The sequence below is a fragment of the Leucoraja erinacea genome, chromosome 13, assembly GCF_028641065.1.
Source record: "Leucoraja erinacea ecotype New England chromosome 13, Leri_hhj_1, whole genome shotgun sequence".
Lineage (NCBI taxonomy): Eukaryota > Metazoa > Chordata > Chondrichthyes > Rajiformes > Rajidae > Leucoraja > Leucoraja erinaceus.
The window spans coordinates 51,787,020-51,809,395 of NC_073389.1; the positions used below are offsets into that span (position 1 = coordinate 51,787,020).

The window sequence follows — 22,376 nt, forward strand, 5'->3', positions numbered from 1 at the left end:
GAACCTATACTGAAATGCTTGTGTTATGAAAGCCAACATTCCATTAGCTTTCTTACTGAGACTGCCTGCTGTACCTGCACGCCAACTTTCAGTGACCAAAGATAAAGTCAGATGAAAGATGGTTTAATCCCCAATCCTTTCCACTCGCCACTTTTATTTCATATTTCATGTATTTTGTATTTTATGACTGTTGGGAGATGAATTTCCATCCTGGAATAAATAAAGTTCTCCCATATCGTTTGAGGGTCTCCAATGAGGTAGATGGTAGGTCAGGACTGCTCTCCAGTTGATGTTAGAATGGTTCAGTTGCCTGATGACTCATGATTTTGTACACCTCGATATACCTCTAAGACGGAGGAACTGAAGGAAATCCACGTTAGGCAGGAAATGGTGTTGGATAGACTGATGGGACTGAATGCTGATAAATCCCCAGGGCCTGGTGGTCTGCATCCCAGTGTACTTAAGGAAGTGGCTCTAGAAATCGTAAACGCATTGGTGATCATCTTCCAATGTTCTACAGATTCAGGATCAGTTCTTGTGGATTGTAGGGTAGCTAATGTTATCCCAGTGGATGTTGTGTACCTGGACTTTCAGAAAACATTTGATAAGGTCCCACATAGGAGATTAGTGGGCAAAATTAGGGCACATGGTATTGGGGGAAGAGTGCTGACATGGATAGAAAATTGGTTGGCAGAGGAGGAAACAAAAAGTAGGGATTAACTGGTCCCTTTCTGAATGGCAGGCAGTGACTAGTGGGGTACCGCAAGGCTCTGTGCTGGGACAAGCTATTTACTATATATATTTTAATGATTTAGATGAAGGGATTAAAAGTAACATTACCAAATTTGCAGATGACACAAAGCTGAATGGCAGTATGAACTGTGAGGAGGATGCTATGAGAATGCAGGGTGACTTGGACAGGTTGGGTGAATGGGCAGATTCAGATTCAACTTTAATTGTCATTGTCAGTGTACAGCACAGAGACAACGAAATGCAGTTAGCATCTCCTTGGAAGAGCGACATAGAATATGATTTAAATAAATAAATCTACATGCATACAGTCATAGTGTTTTTCCTGTGGGAGGAGTGTCGGGGGGGGGGTGATTGGCAGTCACCGAGGTACATTGTTGAGTAGTGTGACAGCCGCAGGGAAGAAGCTGTTCCTGGACCTGCTGGTCCGGCAAGGGAGAGACCTGTAGCGCCTCCCGGATGGTAGGAGGGTAAACAGTCCATGGTTGGGCTGAGAGCAGTTTAATGTGGGAAAAAGGGGAAGTACAATGGGATCTTGGGGGTCCTTGTTCATCAGTCAATGAAAGTAAGCATGCAGGTACAGCAGGCAGTGAAGAAAGCAAAAGGCATGTTGGCCTTTATAACAAGAGAAGTTGAGTATAGGAGCAAAGAGGTCCTTCTGCAGTTATCCAGGGCCCTAGTGAGACCACACCTGGAGTTTTGTGTGCAATTTTGGTCTCCAAATTTGAAGAAGGACATTCTTGCTAATGAGTGAGTGCAGCGTAGGTTCACGAGGTTAATTCCCAGGATAGCGGGAATGTCATATGTTGGGCTTGTATACTCTGGAATTTAGAAGGATGAGAGGGTTTCTTATTGAAACATAAGATTATTAAAGGTTTGAACATGGTAGAGGCAGGAAACATGTTCCTGAAGTTGGGGGAGTCCAGAACCAGGGGGCACAATTTAAGAATAAGGGGCAAGCCATTTAGAACAGAGATTAGGAAACACATTTTCACACAGAGAGTTGTGAGTCTGTGGAATTCTCTGCCTCGGAGGCCAGTTCTCTGGATACTTTCAAGAGAGCTAGATAGGGCTCTTGAAGATAGCGGAGTCAGAGGATATGGGGAGAAGGCAGGAATGGGGTACTGATTGTGGATGATCAGCCAATGAATGGTGGTGCTGGCTTGAAGGGCCGAATGGCCTACACCTGCACCTATTGTCTATTGAATACACCCCTGTTCAACACACCTCTAAAAGATACTCCTCAGCCTCTTGTACTCCGAGGAGTGTACCAGCCTGCCTAACCCCTCCCTCCATGCACCCGTTTAAGGGTCTCGACCCAAAACGTTGCCCATTCCCTTTCTCACCTGAGATGCTGCCTGACCCGCTGAGTTACTCTATCTTCTGTCTACACTCGCACCTCTACTGAACGCAACTCTCTCTGCCTCTGCAAGATCACCCCTCAGCCTCCTGGGCTTCAAGGAGAGTCACAACCTGTCCCCCTTCAACGGCTCCTTCTTCCCCATGACCTCCAGCACAACAAGAGGTCAGCGACAGCAAAGAGGCAAGAGAAAGGTCGGCAGCCGCCCTCAAGGAGGGATTGGCTTCCCCGTTACCGGGAGAGGCGGCCCTCGAGGAGGAGGCTACCGACCCGGAGTGTTGACCGATGCCTAGGAGCGGGTTTACCGGTCACACAAGAGATTGGGAGCAGCGGTGACCCTCAGGGGGTAAGGTGGTTGTTAATGGATGGCGGCAATGAGCCCGGGACCAGCGGGTTTAACCTGTTACCAGAGCGGCCCCGAGGCCGGGGATTTAACCGGTTACTTACACGGTGCCCGGGAGGGAACTGGGGGAAGCGGAGTTACCGCTTACACACCGAGTCCCCGGTGGGGTAGTGGCGGCCCTGGGGCCGGGGGTTGAAGCGGTGATGGAGGGGAGCTGGGTCCGGGGGTTGAAGCGGTCACACTGCGAGCCCCGGGAAGCGGGAGGAGCCGCTCGCCCGAGGCGGGGGGGGGGGGGGGGGGGGGGGGTTTGACCGGTCACACGGTGCCCGGAGAGCGGTAACTGAGGCCAGAGGGGGGGGGGGGGGGGTTGACCGGGGAGGCCGAGAGGGGGATTGACCGGTCACGGAATGGCCCTGAGACCTGGGCTTTACCGGTCACACGGTGCAGCTGCCCCCCCGGGAAACGGGAGCAGCCGCCCGCCCTGAGGCAGAGGTTGAACCGGTCACACTGAGGCCCGGCCCGGCCCTGAGTGACCGGTCACAAGGAGCGGCAGCGGCAGCGGCTGCCATGAGAACCCGGGGTTACCGGTCACGCTGAGGCCTGGCCCCAAGTGACCGGGAGCCGAGGCCCGGGGGGGGGAGCGGCCACACGGAGCAGCAGCGACCGCGCGCGCGGCGCCGACACTCACCTTGTCTCTGTCTCTCTGTCTCTCTGTCTCTCTCCCCCCCCCCCTCCTCTACCCCGAGGGCCGCCGGGACACAGCAAAGTGGGCAACCCCCCCACCCCCAAACCCCCCCCGCGCCCCCCCATCCCCGCCCCGCCTGGAAAACACCCCCCGCCGCCCCCCCCAAACTGAAAAAAAACAAACCCCATAACCGTGTTTTTTTTTAATATATTTTAAAGCGGTGAACCGGAAGTGCTTCCGCACGACGTTGACCCCTTCCTGGGGTCTTTGATATTCATATATATATATATATTGGTGTTTTAAATGTACAAGGCTTTGTGCATATTTCCATATGGGGTGGGGAGCGGGTCTGGGTTGTAAAAGGGAAGGTTAGAGAGTGGGTGAAATGTGTTTTAAATAGGAATAAAGGGAGGGGGGGGGGTCAAGGGTGGTGGTGGGTGACGTCACGTGAAGGGGAGCGGAAGTGGATGTTGGAAGGAGCGGGTTTCCGGTTGGCCGCGGAGGGCGGAGCGAGAGAGGGAGAGAGAGAACGAGAGGGGGGACAGGAGAGGAGCGGCGGGCCGAAGGGACGGCGGTGCGCGAAGAGTGGAGGGGGAAGTGGGGGGTGGGTGGAGGGGCCGGGAAGGGGACGGCGGTCCGAAGGGACGGCGGTGGCGTGGAGTGGGTGGGGGGGGGAGGGGAAGGAGGGGGGGTGGGGGAGTAAAATAATAACGGGGGGGGGGACAGGAGAGGAGAGTCGGGCCGAAGGGACGGCGACCCGAGGCTGTCCCGAAGGAAGGAGGGGTGGGGGATAGGAGACGATCGTCGGGCCGAAATGGCGACTGTCGCCCCCGAGAGAGGGGGGGGGGGGGGGGGTCAATAACAACGAGGAGAGAGTGGACAGGAGCGAACGGTCGGGCCGAAGGGACGGCGGTGAGTGGGGGGGGGCGAGAAAGTGGGCTGCCCAAAGGAAAAGGACGGCGATGAGAGGAGAGGGTACGACGCGACGGGCCGAAGGGACGGCGATGAAGTGGGGAGTGGAGCAGCGGTGAGGCCCGAGGGAGGTGGGCAGGGGACGGGCCGAAGGGTCGGCGATGAGTAGAGGTCCGCTACTTGCCCATCCCCTCCTCTCCCCGTGTGAGGGAAGAAATAGATCAACATCAGCTGGTCCAGATAAACAGGGATCTAATGTTGAGACTCTATAAGGCGCTGGTCAGGCCACATTTGGAGTACTGTGAGCAATTCTGGCCCCCATATCTGAGGAAGGATGTGCTGGCTCTGGAGAGGGTCCAGAGGAAGTTTACAAGAATGATTCCAGGAATGATGAGCGTTTGACGGCACTGGGCCTGTACTCGCTGGAGATTAAAAGGGTGAGGGGGGACCGCATTGAAATTGACAGAATAATGAAAGGCATGGATAGAGTGGATGTGGAGACGATGTTTAGTGGGAGAGTCCAGGACCAGAGGTCACAGCCTCAGAATTAAAGGGTGCTCTTTTAGAAAGGAGGCGAGGAGGAGCTTCTTTAGTCCGAGGGTAGTTAATCTGTGGATCTCATTGCCACAGAGGACTGTGAAGGCCAAGTCAGTGGATATTTTGTAAGGCGGAGATAGATAAATTCTAGATTAGAACGGGTGTCAAGGGTTATGGGGAGAAGGCAGGAAAATGGGATTAGGAGGTAGAAATCAGCCATGATTGAATGGTGGAAGACACACGATGGGCCGAATGGCCTAATTCTATTTCTGTAACTTGTGAACTCTCCTCAGGGGTGGGGTGGGCTAATATCCCTGTGAGGGAGAGGGATCGGGGTCAGCACTTTCCCCTCTTCCCCTCTATCAGGCAGTTGATGCCTGTCTCTCGTCCCCACTCCTGGCGAGGAATGGCCAATGGTTCTTTATTATCACACGCACAGATGTACAGTTCTTATTTTGCACACTGTTCAATAATATTGCCTGTAAAGTTGATGCTTGTCTCTTTCTTCACTTCCCACTCCTCCTATTTTGGAGGGGAGGAGGGGGCGTGGGGAGTTGAACAGACACGTCCATCCACCCTACCCCTGGGGAGAAGTTGACGACTGTCACCCGACCCGAAACGTCAACCATTCCTTCTCCCCAGAGATGCTGCCTGTCCCGCTCAGTTACTCCAGCTATTTGTGTCTTTGTCCAAGCCTTTCACTATTCGGTCCGTTTCAATGAGGTCGCCCTCATTCTTTCTTCTAAACTGCAGCGAGTACAGGCCCAGTGCCGTCAAACGTTCATCATAAATTAACCCACTCATTCCTGGGATCATTCTTGTAAACCTCTGGATTCTCTCCGGGGCCAGCACATCCTTCCTCAGATATGGGGCCCATGAGGCAGGCTTTACCGAGCAGGAGGATTGCATCAGAACCACCAGCTCGTCCGTGAATCAACAGTAGACACAAACTTCGAACGCTGAGTGACTCAATATTCCCATGAGTTTTTCTGTTCAGTTTATTATTATTGTCATGTGTTACGGGGTACAGTGAAAAGCTTTTTTTGGTGCGTGCTATCCTGTCAGCAGCAAGACTTTACATGATTACAATCAAGCCGTCCACAGTGCACAGATACTGGAAAAAGGAAATAGTGTATAGTGCAAGGTAAAGTCCGATTAAGTGTGTCGGAAGGAACTGCAGTTGCTGGTTTACGATCATGGACCTGACCCAAAACATCACCCATTCCTTCTCTCCAGAGAAGCTGCCTGTCCTGCTGAGTTACTCCAGCTTTTTATGTCTACCTCAATTCCGATTAAAGATAGTCCAAGGGCCTCCAACGTGGTAGATGGGGGGTCAGAACTGCTCTCTAGTTGGTGATAGGATGGTTCAGTTGCCTGATAACAGCTGGGAAGAAACTGGGTATTGGGTCAGGTCATGGAGCTTCTGTTCTCGGCTTGAGGCATCAGTTAGTGCAGAGTTTTGGAAATAACTGGCTTGTTATCAGCTGTTATGGGCAAAAAGTTGGGAAATGTTACATAACTTAACACTGCACGTATCACAAGGTTGTAGATCTACAGTGGGCTGAATTATCTGTCCTTTATTTCAGAAGGTCAGTGTCAATAGGCAATGATGCTTTATTTGTCACCATATAACTGCACGGTGATATTCATTTTGCATATATTACACATGCGGGCACCGCCATTTTTGGCTCCGTTATTCGAAGTTGAGGCTTTCTGGCTTCCCTTCAGTTTAGTATAGAGATGCCGAGCGGATACAGTCCCTTCGGCCCACTAAGTCCGCACCGACCAGCAATCCCCGCACATTAACGCAAGCCTACTCACACTAGGGACACTTATACCAAGTATACAAATCCAAGCCAATTAACCTACAAACCTGCACGTCTTTGGAGTGTGGGAGGAAACCGACGATCTCGGAGAAAACCCACGCAGGTCACGGGGAGAACGTACAAACTCCGTACAGGCAGCACTCGTGGTTGGGATCGAACCCGGGTCTCCGTCGCTGTAAGGCAGCAACTCCACCGCTCCGCCACCGTGCCGCTCTTCTGCTCCCAGGCCTCACGGTCTGCCTAGCGAGCTCCTGCAGGCCAAGCTATCCGCAAAGCTTTTCACCGTCTCACGATATGACTGACAATAATTCCAGTGCCTCTCTGGAACCTGGTGCAATGACTTGTGGACAAGCCAGGGGAAAGCTGTGACGGGAATGCCAGTTACCGGGGTCACTACGAAATTCTGTTTTGTCAACTGCAGTAACAAGTAATTTTCCACAATTTTCCCCATGTTTATGAAACACGGCTGCAATTGTTTGAAGTTTATCTGGGAAATATTAAAGGGGAAAAGTTGAAAGGAGATGTGCGGGGCAGGTTTTTGTACACAGGGGGTGGTGGGTGCCTGGAACGTGCTGCCAGGGGTAGCGGTGGAGGCAGATACCATAGTGGCATTTGAGTGACTTGTAGATAGGCACGTGGATATACAGGGAATGGAGAGATATGGATCATGCGCAGGCAGCTGACATGATCTTGTCATTGTGTTTGACGTGGGCGGCGTGGGCTGAGGGCCTGGTCCCGTGCTGTACGTTTCTATGTTCTAACTCTACTGAAGTGGACAATCTGAGAGTGTTGCACCAGGAGTGTTGCGGTGACAGTACGTGCTTGTGCGTCCAAGGTTTGGTGCTGACACAACAGTGAGCAGACCTTGTTGAATTTCCAGCTGGTCAAGTGTGGCATCAGCAGTGTTTATGCAATGCCCGGGGAGCCGTCAGTATTGCATTTGCTTGCTTGCTTGTGAGGGGAATTGCTCCTGCAATAAACCGTGCATTTTGTGGTCATCCATGTCTCTGTCCAGCAATTTGTAGAAGATCATCCTATCCTTGTACGATAAGAGTGCCCAGAGGTCTGTGCCTGTGCAATGGACGACAGTGTGCCAGACTGTTTGAGTCTGTCCTCGCTCAGAGGGGGAGATTACCCCCCCTCCCCCTCCCCCGGAGTATTGTCCGGTTGGAGCTGTCCAGACATGGGAAATGTCCCTCAGCCCATTGTCCCTCCAGCTGGAAGGAGCGTTCAGAGCGGGGGATATGGAGGTGCCAGCAAATGGATTGTACCTTCCAAAAAAAATCATCTTTGCATCTTAATTCACTTGTCATACAGCATGGAAACAGACCCTTCAGCCCAATTCGTCCATGCTGACCAACATGCCCCATTTAAGTTTAAGGTAGACACAAAATGCTGGAGTAACACAGCGGGACAGGCAGCATCTCTGGAGAGAAGGAATGGGTGACGTTTCGGGTCCAGGCCCTTCTTCAGCAACCCCGACTTAACTTTCTCTCCAGAGATGCTGCCCGACCCCGCTGAGTTACTCCAGCATTTTGTGTCCACCTTCGATTTAACCAGCATCCGCAGTTCTTTCCTCCCCGTTTAAGTTTGCCTGCGTTTTTGACCCGTATCAATCTAAACCTTTCCTATCCATCTCAGAAATTTGTTGCTTTGATTCCCACTCCAGAGCGCAGAAGTGTAGACCAACAGTGTGGTGGAGTGCTGATGCAGCTGATGCTGCACTCTCACTGGACCCACTGTGGATGTGATTTTAAACTGATACCCTGTCTGATCGCCAGGTGAATAGTAAGAGACTGTAGAGCCCTGTTTTGAAAACCATTGAGTAACGCACGAGGCCTATTCAATGTAAGAATAGACCGCAAAACTATCAAATCAAATCTAGTCCAGAGAAGTGTGGGGTAAAACATTTGAGGAGGGCAAGCTAGGCAGGGTATTGTCATACCTGGTGGCTGGAGGAATAGATGAATGTTAGAAAGCCTGTCCACAAATCCAGGAAGGTTTGGTTTAGTTTAGTTTAGAGATACAGCACGGAAACAGGCCCTTCGGTCCACTGAGTCCACGCCGACCAGCGATCCCCTCACATTAACACTATCCTACACCCACTGGGACCAATTTTTTTCTCCATTTACCAAGCCAATTAACCTACAAACCTGTATGTCTTTGGAATGTGGGAGGAAACCTGTAGGTCTTGGAGAAAACTCACGCAGGTCGCCTGAAGAACGCACAGACAACACCTGTAATCGGGATCGAACCCGGGTCGCCGGCGCCAGAGACCCAGGTTCGATCCCGACTAGGTGTGCTTGTCTGTACGGAGTTTGTGCGTTCTCCCCCTGACCTGCATTGGGTTTTCTCCGAGATCTTCGGTTCCCTCCCATACTCCAAAGACTTACAGGTATGTAGGGTTAATTGGCATGGGAAATGTAAAAATTGCCCCTGGTGGGTATAGTGTTAATGTCCTGGGGATCGCCAGTTCAGTTTAAATTCCATTTGGAATATTTTGGAGGACCAAGAAACCAAGAACCAAGATCACTGGTCGGCGCGGACCCGGTGGGGCGAAAGGGCGTGGTTCCGCTCTGTATCTCCAAAACTAAGGTTTGTACCCTGAGGCCAAACCACATGTCGAGACCCTCCAACAGAGGAAGTATCTTCTTTCAATTAACTCGTCTCACTTTCCAAAGCTCGAAGTAGTGTCGGCCAATCTTACTCAGTTTCTTCCTAGTTTTAGTTGTCAGGTGTACCAAGGTACATCGATGAGCTTTTGTTGCGTGCTAACCAGTCATCAGAAAGACTATACATGATTACAATCGAGCCATCCACAGTGTACAGATAGATAAAGGAAATAACAATCAGCGCAAGGCAAAGTCAGATTAAAGGTAGTCTGAGGTAGACAAAAAATGCTGGAGAAACTCAGCGGGCGAGGCAGCATCTATGGAGAGAAGGAATAGGCGACGAAACGTCGCCTATTCCTTCTCTCCATAGATGCTGCCTCGCCCGCTGAGTTTCTCCAGCATTTTTTGTCTACCTTCGATTTATCCAGCATCTGCAGTTTTTTCTTAAACAAAGATAGTCTGAGGGTCTCCAATGAGGTAGAAGGTAGACTCCTGCCTGGAATTAAATTGGCCACTCATCCAGTTGATGGCCACAAGCAGGATGGTGCAGAAGGGGGAATGTTACAGTTACGAGCACAGACTAGGTTAGAATTGCGCTCATTGGAATAAAGGGAGCTGGGGGAGAATTATTGCGTATAAAACTGTAAAGGGCCTGTCCCATTTGGGCTATTTTTTGAGGCGACTACAGGCCACATGGTCGCCGGGGTGTCGCCTGTATGGTCGTGAGTAGTCTCCTCAGTCGCCCAAAGAGTCGTAGCATCTTTCTGGTCGCCGCTGGATTTTCAACATGTTGAAACATTTTCGGAGATAGTCGGCGACAGTGGGTTTGACGCCAATGAACGCAGCTTGACTTCTCCTGACGTAGGTGCTGTCATAGTTGTAGCCAAGTTAAAATAGGTTGTCGCCAGGTTAACGTGGGTTTTTGCCAGGTTAACGTAGGTTGTCGCAGGTGCTGACTTTGGTATTTTTGTTGTTGTTAAAGTCGTGATTCTATTTCAAATTTCATATCGAAGGGAGGTCCAGTCCCCGTTTTTTCGGTGAATTGCAACGACTATGACAGTCGCCTAAAAATAGCCTAAGTGGGACAGGCCCTTAAGAGACCTGAACAGGATTTTTTTTTTTTTTTAATTTATTTTTTTTAATTAAAGGACCAGTTTCCCTTCTCAGAGTGTTGAGCAACCAGGCTGTACATGGCCAAGGGAGAAGTACTGATTAGTGTGGCATTCAACTAATAATCTGCTGGTCTGGCGTGTACTTTTGCGAGTTACAAAATACTTTTTCAATGGTTGGCACTGTTCGTCCACTGGCAAACCTTTCAATTTCCTAATCCACAATGGTGACCTCACCTCTGTGCCCCCAGAGAGAGTCATACAGTGTGGAAACTTCGGCCCAACTTGCCAACACCGACCAACATGCCCCATCTACACTAGTCCCACCTGCCTGTGTTTGGCCCATACCCCTCTAAACCTATCCTATCCATGTACCTGTCATGTCTGAAGAAGGGTCTCGACCCAGCACGCCACCTATTCCTTTTATCCAGAGATGCTGCCTGACCCTGCTGAGATACTCCAGCTTTTTGTGTCCATCTTCAGTTTAAACCAGCATCCGCAGTTCCTTCCGACACATGTTTCTGAAATGTTGTGATAGTGCCTGCCTCAGCTACCACCTCCTTCAGCTCATTCCATATACCGACCATCCTCGGGGTAAATCGTTTTCATTTAAGCTTTTCTGTCATGGATCGCTTGTGATGAGGTTGCTCATTCTCTGTATCTCATTACACAATACGAGGTCTAAAATAGTCTGGTCCTTCACTGATGTGATCCAACAAATGACTAAATAAACACCATAAAAGTTTTATTAAAACCAAAGTGCACAGAGGATGGTGGGTGCATGGAGCGAGCTGCCGGAGGGGTTAGTTGATGCAGGTACGATCACAACATTCAAGAAACATTTATACAGGTACATGGATAGGATAGGTTAGGAGGGATATGGGCTAAACACAGCCAGGTGGGACTGGTATATATGGGCAATGGACCATCTCAGAGGCAGCGTGAGATAAAGGTCAAACTTTATTTGAAATGCTATCATTAAGTTAGATTTGCCAGCAAATAGTTGAAGCGTCCACTTTGGAGAATGTGACAGAAAAAGTGAATCGGCTACACCGGACATGTTTTGAACACTGTTTGCAGCGGTAGAGTTGCTGCCTTACAGCGCCAGAGACCCGGGTTCGATTCTGACTGTGGGTGCTGCCTGTACGAAGTTTGTACATTTTCCCCGTGACCTGCGTGGGTTTTCTCCGGGTGCTCCGGCTTCTTCCCACACTCCAAAGACGTGCAGGTTTGTAGCTTAATTGGCCTCAGTAAAATTGTAAGTTGTTTCTAATGAGCGTGTTTGCGGGGATCGCTGGTTATTGCGGACACGGCAGGCCGAAGGGCCTATTTCTGCACTGTATGTCGAACATAAACTAAACTCAGACATGTTTGCTGTGTGCAGTTTTGCAATGTGCATGCGGTGAAGACTGTATCACTGGAAAGTACCAGTCATCTCAAAGTCAGCGGCTTACTTATGTTCCCGTGTCAGCTGTGTGGGCGGGTGTTATTGTAGAAGTAGGGGCTATCTCCAGAAACTGGCTAGTATCATTCATTGCAGGACTGCCCTGGCTGAGTTTAGTTGGATGAATCAAGCATTTAACTCCTTGGATGGCAAATTCTCTTATGTAAATGCCGGTTCACCGTCTTTAGCAATCGATGCTGAATTCTCCGCTGTTGAAGAACAGCTCGGTGTTTGTGTTTTGGATGTGCTTGTTGCCAAGACGTTACTTTGCTGTGCCTCTGCGGTTATATAATTATGGCACATGGATTTGTGTCCTCGGTCTGTCTTTTGTATTTCTGGCCGTTGTAAACTGGTTCCATGTGTGTAATTTTAAGACATTATTTTATCATGGTAGTTTCTTTTTGCTTAAGGGAATGGGGTATTGAGTTACAGCTGTAATGTGTAAGATTGGTATGGCACTCTATTGTGCTTTAAATAAAGTAATTAGTCCAAATTCACGTAGGAAAGCATTTATATTTTTTATGCTAGAGCTCAGATTACTACAGTAGGGGACTGCACTAGCAATAGGTTCTGTTCACCTCGTCTTTCCTGTAAATCGAAGATCACATCTGCCTTTTTAAAACATAAATGTTATGCTCCTTGTTTTTTTAAAGTTCCAGCAGTGAAATTAATGAAGGTCCATGAATCTATTAGGAATAGGTGAGGTTTCGGGTCGAGAAATACTTTTTCAATTGTTGGCAGTTTGTCCACTTGTCCACTATTTCAAATTTTATGTCGAAGGCCGGTCCAGTCGCCGTTTGTTTGGTGATTTGCTACGACTCTGACAGTCGCCTAAAAATAGCCTTAGTGGGACAGGCCCTTAAGAGACCTGGATAGGATTTTTTTTTAATTAAAAAATTTTTTTTTTATAAAAGGACCAGTTTCCCTTCTCAGAGGTGAGCAACCAGGCTGTACATGGCCAAGGAAGATATTAGGAATAGGTGAGGTTTCGGGTCGAGACCCTTCTTCAGTCTGAAAAAGGGTTACGACCCAAAACGTCACCTATTCCTTCGCTCCATAGATGCTGCCTCACCCGCTGAGTTTCTCCAGCACTCTTGTCTACCTTGTGTATCTTGATTCGCTGCTCTAGGTGTCAGCTGCTGTACATCGGTGAGACCAAGCGTAGGCTTGGCGATAGCTTCGCCCAACACCTCTGATTGGTTCACAATAACCAACCCGATCTCCCGGTGGCTCAGCATTTCAACTCCCCCTGCCATTCCGAATCCAAACTTTCTGTCCTGGGCCTCCTCCATGGCCAGAGTATGGCCCACCGTAAATTGGAAGAACAGCACCTCATATTTCGCTTGGATAGTTTACACCCCAGTGGTATGAACATTGACTTCTCTGATTTCCTGCTTTCTCCTTCTTTCCCCATCCCCTTCCCAGCTCTCCCTCAGCCCATTGTCTCCGCTTCTTCCTTTATTCTTCTCCCCCCCCTCCCCCCCCTCACATCAGTCAGAAGAAGGGTCTCGACCCGAAACATCGCCTATTTCCTTCGCTCCATAGATGCTGCCTCACCTGCTGAGTTTCTCCAGCATTTTTGTCTACCTTATATATCTTGATAGTTGGCTTACTTCATTTGAATTGTACAAAAGCTACTTATTGCCATGACGGTTTGAATTTATACTGTTTTTTTTTTTTAATTTTCCAGGAGTGTTGCCAGGTCCACGTCATAACTTCTTCCAGAACTGGACAGAGTAAAATTCCACCTTGTCACCGTAAGTTGCTCGGAATCTTCTTGTGCATTTTTTTAATGCGTCTGTTTGCAGCGATTGCATTACTGAAGCAGGTCACCTTGTGGATCTCTGTAACTTGTAACTTGATTTATTACCCAATACTCCTATTGAGATCAGTCTGAAGAAGGGTCTCAACCCGAAATGTCTCCCGTTCCTTCTCTCCAGGGATGCTGCCTGTCCCGCTGAGTCACTCCAGCATTTTGTGTCTAACTCCTATTTAAAAAGGGTTTTTTTTTGGCGTGTTAATAATTGTCCTTTTTCTTTTATTTGAAGGATGGTACTTTATTATCGCAAGTGACATGTCACAGTGAGATTGTTTGTTTTGCGTACACAAGGTATGCAAAGAGTCACCACATACAAGGCGCCGACAAGGTTACAAAGCCCCCCTTCGTTCTCGGGGCCCCCCTCCCCCACGCTGGATCCCCTTTGTTCTTGGCGCCCCCACCCCATGCCGGGTTCCCTTTGTTGTCGGGGTCGCCCCCTGGTGGGGTCGATCTTTGTTTTTCTTTCTTTTATTTCTGCTAGTTCCACAACTTTGTCTCTTGTTGTTGCAAAATCCCTTCAATTTGGTAGTCGTTCAATACACATTTCCTTTGGTATTCTGAGTGGCAAGTTTTGGGGTGATTTTTTTTTTCTCTTTAGGACTTTAGAGATACATCACCGAAGCGGGTCCTTCGACCCGCCGAGTCGACGCCGACCAGTGATCCCCCCCGTACACCACCACCACCCTGCACACCAGGGATTATTTACCATTTTTACCAAAGCCAATTAACCTACAAGCCAGTACGTCTTTGGAATGTACGCCTCGTGAAAAGCCACACGGTCGCAGAGAGAACGTACAAACTCCATACAGGCAGCACCTGTAGTCAAGATCAAGCTCTGGTCTCTGGCGCTGTAATGGGCCTGTCCCACGGAGACGATTTTAATTTTAATTTTTTTATTTTTTGGGCGACTACAGGCGACTGACGCAAAGTTTTCAACATGTTTTTAAGATTTTCGGTGACAGTGGCAACAATTTTTGCTGCCATAGGTCGACGTAGGTTGTCGGCAGGTGTCGTAGGTGAATTCCATTAAAACTAGTCCCTGGCAGTCGCCTAAAGAGTCGCCTAAGTGGGACAGTGGGATGATCAGCCATGATCATATTAAATGGCGGTGCAGGCTCGAAGGGCCGAATGGCCTACTCCTGCACCTAATTTCTATGTTTCTATGTTAGTCCCAAAAGGCAGCAACTCTACTGCTGACACCCCCCCCCAAACCTGTACAGATGGGCAGACGTTAAAGCCAATTACATTGTCGGACCATTGACTGCAACTGCAGAAGGGAGCCTCTGGAATTCTATAGACAATAGGTGCAGGAGTAGCACCTTCGAGCCAACACCGCCATTCAATGTGATCATGGCTGATCATCCCCAATCAGTACCCCGTTCCTGCCTTCTCCCCATATCCCCTGACTCCGCTATATTTAAGAGCCCTATCTAGCTCTCTCTTGAAAACATCCAGAGAACCCGCCTTCGCCGCCCTCTGAGGCAGAGAATTCCACAGACTCGCCGCTCTCTGTGAGAAAAAGTGTTTACTCGTCTCTGTTCTAGTTCATGTGGCAAGGAATATGGAGCGGTTAACACCTAGTTGTTATTGTAGAATTCATGCCAAAAGGAAGTATGCTGTAAGAAACGTAAGTGTTATCAAGTGGGATGAAAACACACCGACATTTGATGTAAAAGTTTTCCATCTGTGGTTCCACATAGTGTAGTTGGATAAATAACCGCATTGATTTGTTTTCTTACCTGTGGAAAGACACCTGTATTTATCTAGAGCATAGTTCAGCTCAAGAACAGGCCCTTTGGCACACAGTGTCTGTCCTGACCATTATGCCAAATTAAAACTAATCCCATCTGTCCGCACATCGTCTACATCCCTCCATAAATGTTTTGTTTATGAGGCAACTACCAAGAAATGTACTTGACTGATAGGGCAAGCCCTGTCTTGAGCTTTGTTTTTCTTGACGATAGACACAAATGCTCGAGTAACTCAGAAGGTCAGGCAGCATCTCGGGAGAGAAGGAATAGGTGACGTTTCGGTTCGGAGATCCTTCTTCGGACAAGTCAGGCGTCCGTCGATAGTCTATCTCTTGCGATGGAGATGGTGAGATCAAAAAAGGGGGAGGGAGATGTCGGAGATGGTCCAAGTGAATTTGAGTGCAGGATGGAAATTGAGAATGAAGTCCATGAGCTCTGCATACATGCAGGGGTTAGGCCCGGTGCAGTCATCAATGTAGCGGAGATAGAGTTCGGGGATCGGGCTGGTGTATGGGATTGCTTGATGTACCCTACAAAGAGTCCGGCTTAGCTGGGGCCTGTGGTAGTGTCTGTGGCTACTCCTTTGATTTGGAGGAAGTGGGAGGAGTTGAAGGAGAGGTTATTGAGGTTGAGGACCAGCTCGGCACTAGGTTTGGGGGGGGGGGGGGGGGGGGGGGGGGGGGGGGGGTGTTTGTCGAGGGAAATTGGCTTGACTTGTGTTTGGCCGTTCTCACCGGTCCTCGGTTATTTGTTCCAGCCCGCCAATGAGACAACCTTGCATTATTCGGTCACTGCTCCCGCAGTCAGTGAAGTCTTTTGAAGAGTGGTCAACAATTATGATGAGGATGCAGAGAGCAACAACAAATATATGACCAGCGCGCTCACACAAATAACGCTGAGATATCAACAGAATAAAGTCTATGTTAGTCAGACTTATTGAGGACCATGGACTGGCAATATCTCAAGTTTGCGGATGACAAATAGTGTTACGCTGTGAGAGGATGCAACAGCAATGAAATAGGCTGGGTGAGTGGGCTATGTTTGGCAGATGCAGTATAATGTGGATGTGAGGTTATCCGTTGACGGGAAAATGATTATTATCTAAGTGGTGCCCGATGGGAAAGGGGGAGATGCAGCGAGACCTGGGTGTCATGGGTACACCACTCTGCCCTCGGCAGTAAAGAAAGCCTGTCATTTGGATAGGAGCATTTCAGTTACTGCAGTTGTACAGGCTTGGTGCTGCATTATCTGACAAATCTGTGTAGCATAGAGGGAGTGCAGAGAAGGTTTTCCGGGGATGTCACTGGATTACCAGAATTTAGGAGTTGAGAGGGGATCTTTGAAACTCGCAATCTTAAGGGGTTCTAGATGCAGGAAGGAAGATTTCCCGATGTCTGAAGTCAGGACAAGGAGCTTAAGGATGCTACGAGATGAAGGAGAACCCAGCCACAACTGATTGGATTGATTGAGTTGCTATGACCCAGCCAACACTGATTTATTGATTGATTTATTTTAAAATATTTGTTGTCACGTGTACTTGGTACATTGAGATTCTTTGCTTGCATACATACAAGTATGTAAGAGTTGCCAGGGAAAGTGCGGCAACAAAGTAACAAAGTATTCAATACCACAGTAGTGCCCCCTCTTCCTCCCTCACCCTCCCCCCACCGCGTTGTTCTGCGGCAACAAAGTAAAAAACGGTAGTCCCTCTTCCTCCCTCACCTCCCCCCCCCCCCCCCCCCCCCCCCCCCCCCCCCCCCCCCCTCCATGCTGGGACCCCCATTGCTCTTGGCAGCCCCTCGTTTCCAATCTTTGTCACCTAAGCATCAATAATTTCCAACCTTGCTGAAATTGAATATCTACTTATCATCAAAGTGGTGACTAAGGTGATAAATTGGCTGTTGTCTTTTCTGAGACCACATTCCAAAAGTGGCTTTGGGGTATCCTGAGGTCATCCAAGGCAATGCACAAATGGAAATATTTTTTCACCTTGACAAAGTTGAGGCCACAATATTTTCCTCCCGCCAGGGCTTTGGCTTATTTGACCAGTCTTGCTGCCTAATGTTGTCTTCCTTGACCACTTAAAGCGTACCTAAAAAGCTATGCTGGTTCAAACAGCATCCATAAAAGACGAGTCTCGTGAATTCCATTCTGTAACAGTGGTGCAGCGGTAGAGTTGCTGCCCAACAGCGCCAGGGACTCTGGTTCAATCCTGACTACTGGTGTTGTCTGTACCAAGTTTGCACATGCTCCTCGTGACCACGTGGATGTTCACGGGGAGGACATGCGCACTCCGTGCAGACAGCAACCGTAGTCTGGATCGTACCCGGGTCTCTGGCGCTGCAATTCTATTGTTCTATAAAATCACAGATAGGATGAATGCAAAGAGTCTTTTACCCATGACATCAGCATCTGGAAAACAGCTGTGTGTTCATCTTTGGTGGAGAAAAACATGTTAGCCAGGAGTCAGGAAATTCCAAATAATGTGTGAATGCTTTGACTCTGACATCGGGAGGAGAACGAGCAGTGCAGGGGAGAGATGAGACTTTGCCTTCCATCACAGTGAGGAGGAGATTCACTGTGATGTATGTTCATGTAAATTGTGTTGTGTCTTGGTTCTTCTTGTTTGTATGACTGCAGAAACCAAATTTCGTTTGAACCTCTGGGTTCAAATGACAACAAATAAATTGTATTGTATAGTATGTAATAATAGGCACCAGATAGCGTCTGATTGACTAAGTAACTTAGTCAAGTCTTCAGGCTCCTGTACCTTCTACCTGAAGGCAGCGGGGAGATGAGTCTGTGGCCAAGATGGTGTGGGCCCTTTATGATACTGCCAGCATTTTTGAGGTGTGTAGGAAGGAGCTGCAGATGCTGGTTTAAACCGAAGATAGATACCAAATGCTGGAGCCACTCAGCGGGATAGGCAGCATCGGCAGTAGATGCAGGAGTAGGCCTTTCGGCCCTTCTGGAGAGAAGTAATGGGTCGAGACCTGAAGAGGTCTGACGAAGGGGCAACAGTTTAAGAATAAGGAGTAAGTCATTTAGAACGGAGACGAGGAAACACTTTTTCTCACAGAGTGGGGTGAGTCTGTGGAATTCTCTGCCTCAGAGGGTGGTGGAGGCAGGTTCTCTGGATGCTTTCAAGAGAGAGCTAGATAGGGCTCTTAAAAATAGCGGAGTCAGGGGATATGGGGAGAAGGCAGGAACGGGGTACTGATTGGGGATGATCAGCCATGATCACATTGAATGGCGGTGCTGGCTCGAAGGGTCAAATGGCCTACTCCTGCCTATTGTCTATTGTCTATTATCATAAGGGTCTCAACTTGAAACGCCACACATTGCTTCTCTCCAGTACACAGAGCTGTCAGTTTGGCACCATTTTCAAGTCCCGGTTGTTGTAGATGCACTATTGTTAACCTGACCATGAAGGCCCAATGTCATAGCGCGGTCGAAGCTGTCCAGGCAGAGCAGTTGCAGTCCGTGCATGGTCCACGTGCCCGGCCTCTTGGTGCTTGTCAGACAGCATCTGTGGAGAGAGGAAAACAATTGTGATAATTGAGCTGAAGTGTTAACTCTGTTCCTCTCGTCAAAGAAGCTGTGAATTTCCAGAGTGGCTTTCAATCCACGGTGTTGGTGAGATGATTCAGTTTGCTGCACAAAGCTCGAAACATTGTGAGAAAGCTGTTCTCAGTTTCAGTTGAGCTTATTGTCACGTGTACCGAGGTGCAGTGAAAAAGCTTTTGTCGCGTGCGATCCGGTCAGAAGAAAGACAATACACGATTACAATCGAGTCATTTACGGTGTACAGATACATGATAAGGGAATAACGTTTAGTGCAAGGTAAGTAAGTACCTTTATTGGCCAAGTATTCACATACAAGGAATTTCCCTTGGTGCTCCGCCCACAAGTAACAACATGACATACAGTGACAGTTACGAATGACTCCGAAAACACTAAACATTAATAATAATAAAACATTAATGATAAAACACCATTGATCAAGCATGTGAACCAACAAAATACCAGATAAAAGGGAGGCTACAGATTTTTGGCTGTTGAGTAGAGCAACTACTCCTGGATAAAAGCTGTTTTTATGTCTGGCTGTGGCAGTTTTGACAGTCCGGAGTCGCCTTCCAGAGGGAAGTGATTCAAAGAGTTTGTGGCCAGGGTGAGAGGGGTCAGAGATGATCTTGCCTGCTCGCTTCCTGGCTCTTGCAGTGCACAGTTCGTCGATGGAGGCAAGGTTGCAGCCAACAAAGTCCGATCAAGGGTAGTCTGAGGGTCAACAAAGAGGTGGATAGTAGTTCAGCACTGCTCTCCGGTTGTGGTAGGATGATTCGGTTGTCTGATAACAGCTGGGAAGAAACTGTCCCCGAATGTCGGGGTGGCATGGTGGTGCAGCGGTAGAGTTGCTGCTTCACAGTGCCAGAGAATTGTAAATTCTCCCGAGTGTGCGTAGGATTATGTTGGTGTGCGGGGATCGCTGGTTGGCGCGGACTGGGTGGGCCAAAGCTGTTTCTCTAATCCAAACTACGCATGCTTCAGAGTTCCTGTTTTCCACCACCATATAGCATGATCACTCAAAGTGTGATATAGCCCCTGTTTTGCATTTCCAGATCATGCTGAAAGATTTGTTGCATTTGCTCATACACGATGAATGACCACTTTAGCATCGTGACTGGCACTTGTAGATTTATATTCATGCTCCTAGTATCTTGATAGAGAAAAATATGTCATATGGCACATCATACTAAAACCTAAATGAAAGATATACTCCCCCTGTTCAATGTACAGTGCATTAGATTATTATCCGGGCTCTTTTTTGTTGTTTGAGGCATTTTCAATTATTGGCACACTATTCAGCAGCTCTTTTATCTCCAGCTCTTTGACCCTTTTTTGTAAACCAGCATCTGCAGCTCCTGGTTTCTCCATTCTCTCTCCCATCCTAGGTTTGCCAAAGAGACAGCCAACTCCTTAAGGTCAGGGCTATCATTAGTATGGAGTGACTGGAGTGGTTTAGTTTAATTTGGAGATATAGCACAGAACAGGCACCTCGGCCCACCAAGTCCACACTGACCATCGATCACCCGTTCTAAGTTATACCACTTTCCCATCTACTCCCTACACGCCAGGGACAATTTGGAGGCCAATTAACTTACAAACCTGCAAGTCTTTGGAGTGTGTGAGGAAATCGGAGCGCCCGGAGGAAGCCCACCCTGTCATGGGGAAAAACGTGTAAACTGTGTACACGTACGTGTACACACACACAAAACCACACACATACACACTAAACCACTCACACACATGCACACACAGACACATGCACACACAGACACACGCGCACACACACACATACACACTAAACCACTCACACACACGCGCACACAGACACACACATTAAACCACACACAGCACACACTAAACCACACGCACATACACACACACACTAAACCACACACACGCACATACACACACAGACAAAGACACACACACACACACTAAACCACAGCTCACACACCGGAGGAACGCACACCTAAACCCTCACACACTCACACACGGCACATACACACACACACACACAGAGGGACAAAACACACAAACAAAGACAAAGACACACACACACGTACGTGCGCACACACACACACAAACACACACACTAAACCACACATGGCACACACACTAAACCATTCACACACCCCACTACAATAAACCACACACACGCACATACACACACAGACAAACACACACACACACACACACACACACACACACACACACACACACACACACACACACACACACACACACACACACACACACACACACACACACACACACACACACACAACACACACACACACACACACACACACACACACACACACACACACACACACACACACACACCCACACACACACACACACACACACACACACACACCCACACACACACACACACACCAAGATTGAACCCAGGTCTCTGGAGCTGTGCGGCAACAGGTTTACTAGCTGCAGCATTGTGCCGCCCAATTGCTAGAGCAGTCAAATTCCATCCAAGGGATGACCACGGACCCTCATTGTTGGAGGGTTATGGGCCAATTCCACTTATTCCGCACCCGTCATAGTCGCAGCAGGTCGCCGAAAATTTTCAAGATGTTGAAAATCCAGCGGCGACCAGAAAAAGGTACGACACTTTGGGCGACTACTCACGACCATACAGGCTTCACCCGCCTTTAAAACAAAATCGCGTAAGTGGGACAGGCCTTTTAGTGTTCTGAAAATGTAACCGTGCTTCACTCTCTTCACGTTAGTAACCTTGCCTGCTGAGTTTCCAGCGTTTTCTGTTTTTTTATCTCTGCACCCACTTTGTCTTTGGAGCGGTCACAGAGCAGTGATCACAAGTGGAAACCTGAACAATAGGTAAGTTTGTTACGGACTCATATTATCGAGGTACACTGAGGAGAAATGTATTTTGTCAGAGGGCTGTGAATCTGTGGAATTCTTTGCCACAGACGGCTGTGGAGGCCAAGTCCATGGACGTTTTCAAGGTAGAGAGAGATAGATAGATTCTTGATTAGTACAGGTGTCAGAGGTTACGGGGACATGGCAGGAGAATGGGGTTCGGAGGGAGAGACAGATCATGATTTGAATGGCAGAGTCGACTCGATGGGCCGAATGGCCTAATTCTACTCCTATCCCTTATGACAGCGGAAACATTTTGTTCAGTTCAGTTTATTGTCACGTGTACCGAGGTACAGGGAAAAGCTATTGTTGCTTGCGGGCAAGTCAACAGAAAGACTGGACTGATCATGGAATGATTTCTATGCCGCATTCTTCATGCATCCCACCTCCCTCCGTCAGCCTAGCTCTGCAGCATGACTGTGTAGCCTCTGCCATCATGTTAGTTAGGATCCGGTAGCCTGATGTAGCTTACAGATTGAACTCATGACTTGCTGCTCCCTGCAGCTGAATGATGCATCACCAATTTTCCACACTGGGTTAGCCATTTCTGCTGAGCAACGAACCTTCAGTACTGTTTGGGCTGAAGGGGAGGGAGAGTGATCTGTGAAAAGATTCTAGCCTTTGCAGTTAATCATGAAAATGTTAGATAGAAACATAGAAAATAGGCGCAGGAGGAGGCCATTCGGCCCTTCGAGCCAGCACCGCCATTCATTGCGATCATGGCTGATCGTCCCCAATCAATAACCTGTGCCTGCCTTCTCCC

The 22,376-nt window shown here is 48.7% G+C and overlaps 1 protein-coding gene across 3 annotated transcripts in view; it reads left to right on the top strand.

The window, feature by feature from the left end:
* Positions 1-3,580: 3,580 nt before the first annotated feature.
* gabpa (GA binding protein transcription factor subunit alpha) overlaps positions 3,581-22,376 on the top strand; it is a 49,532-nt gene continuing 30,736 nt past the window's right edge. For 2 of the 3 annotated variants that reach the window (XM_055645231.1, XM_055645233.1), the window contains exons 1-2: positions 3,581-3,712; positions 13,269-13,335. The gene's annotated coding sequence lies outside the window, so the exon portion shown is untranslated. Of the gene's footprint in view, positions 3,713-4,030; positions 4,051-13,268; positions 13,336-22,376 lie in introns of those variants that run through there. The other variant, XM_055645232.1, reaches the window with a different exon arrangement.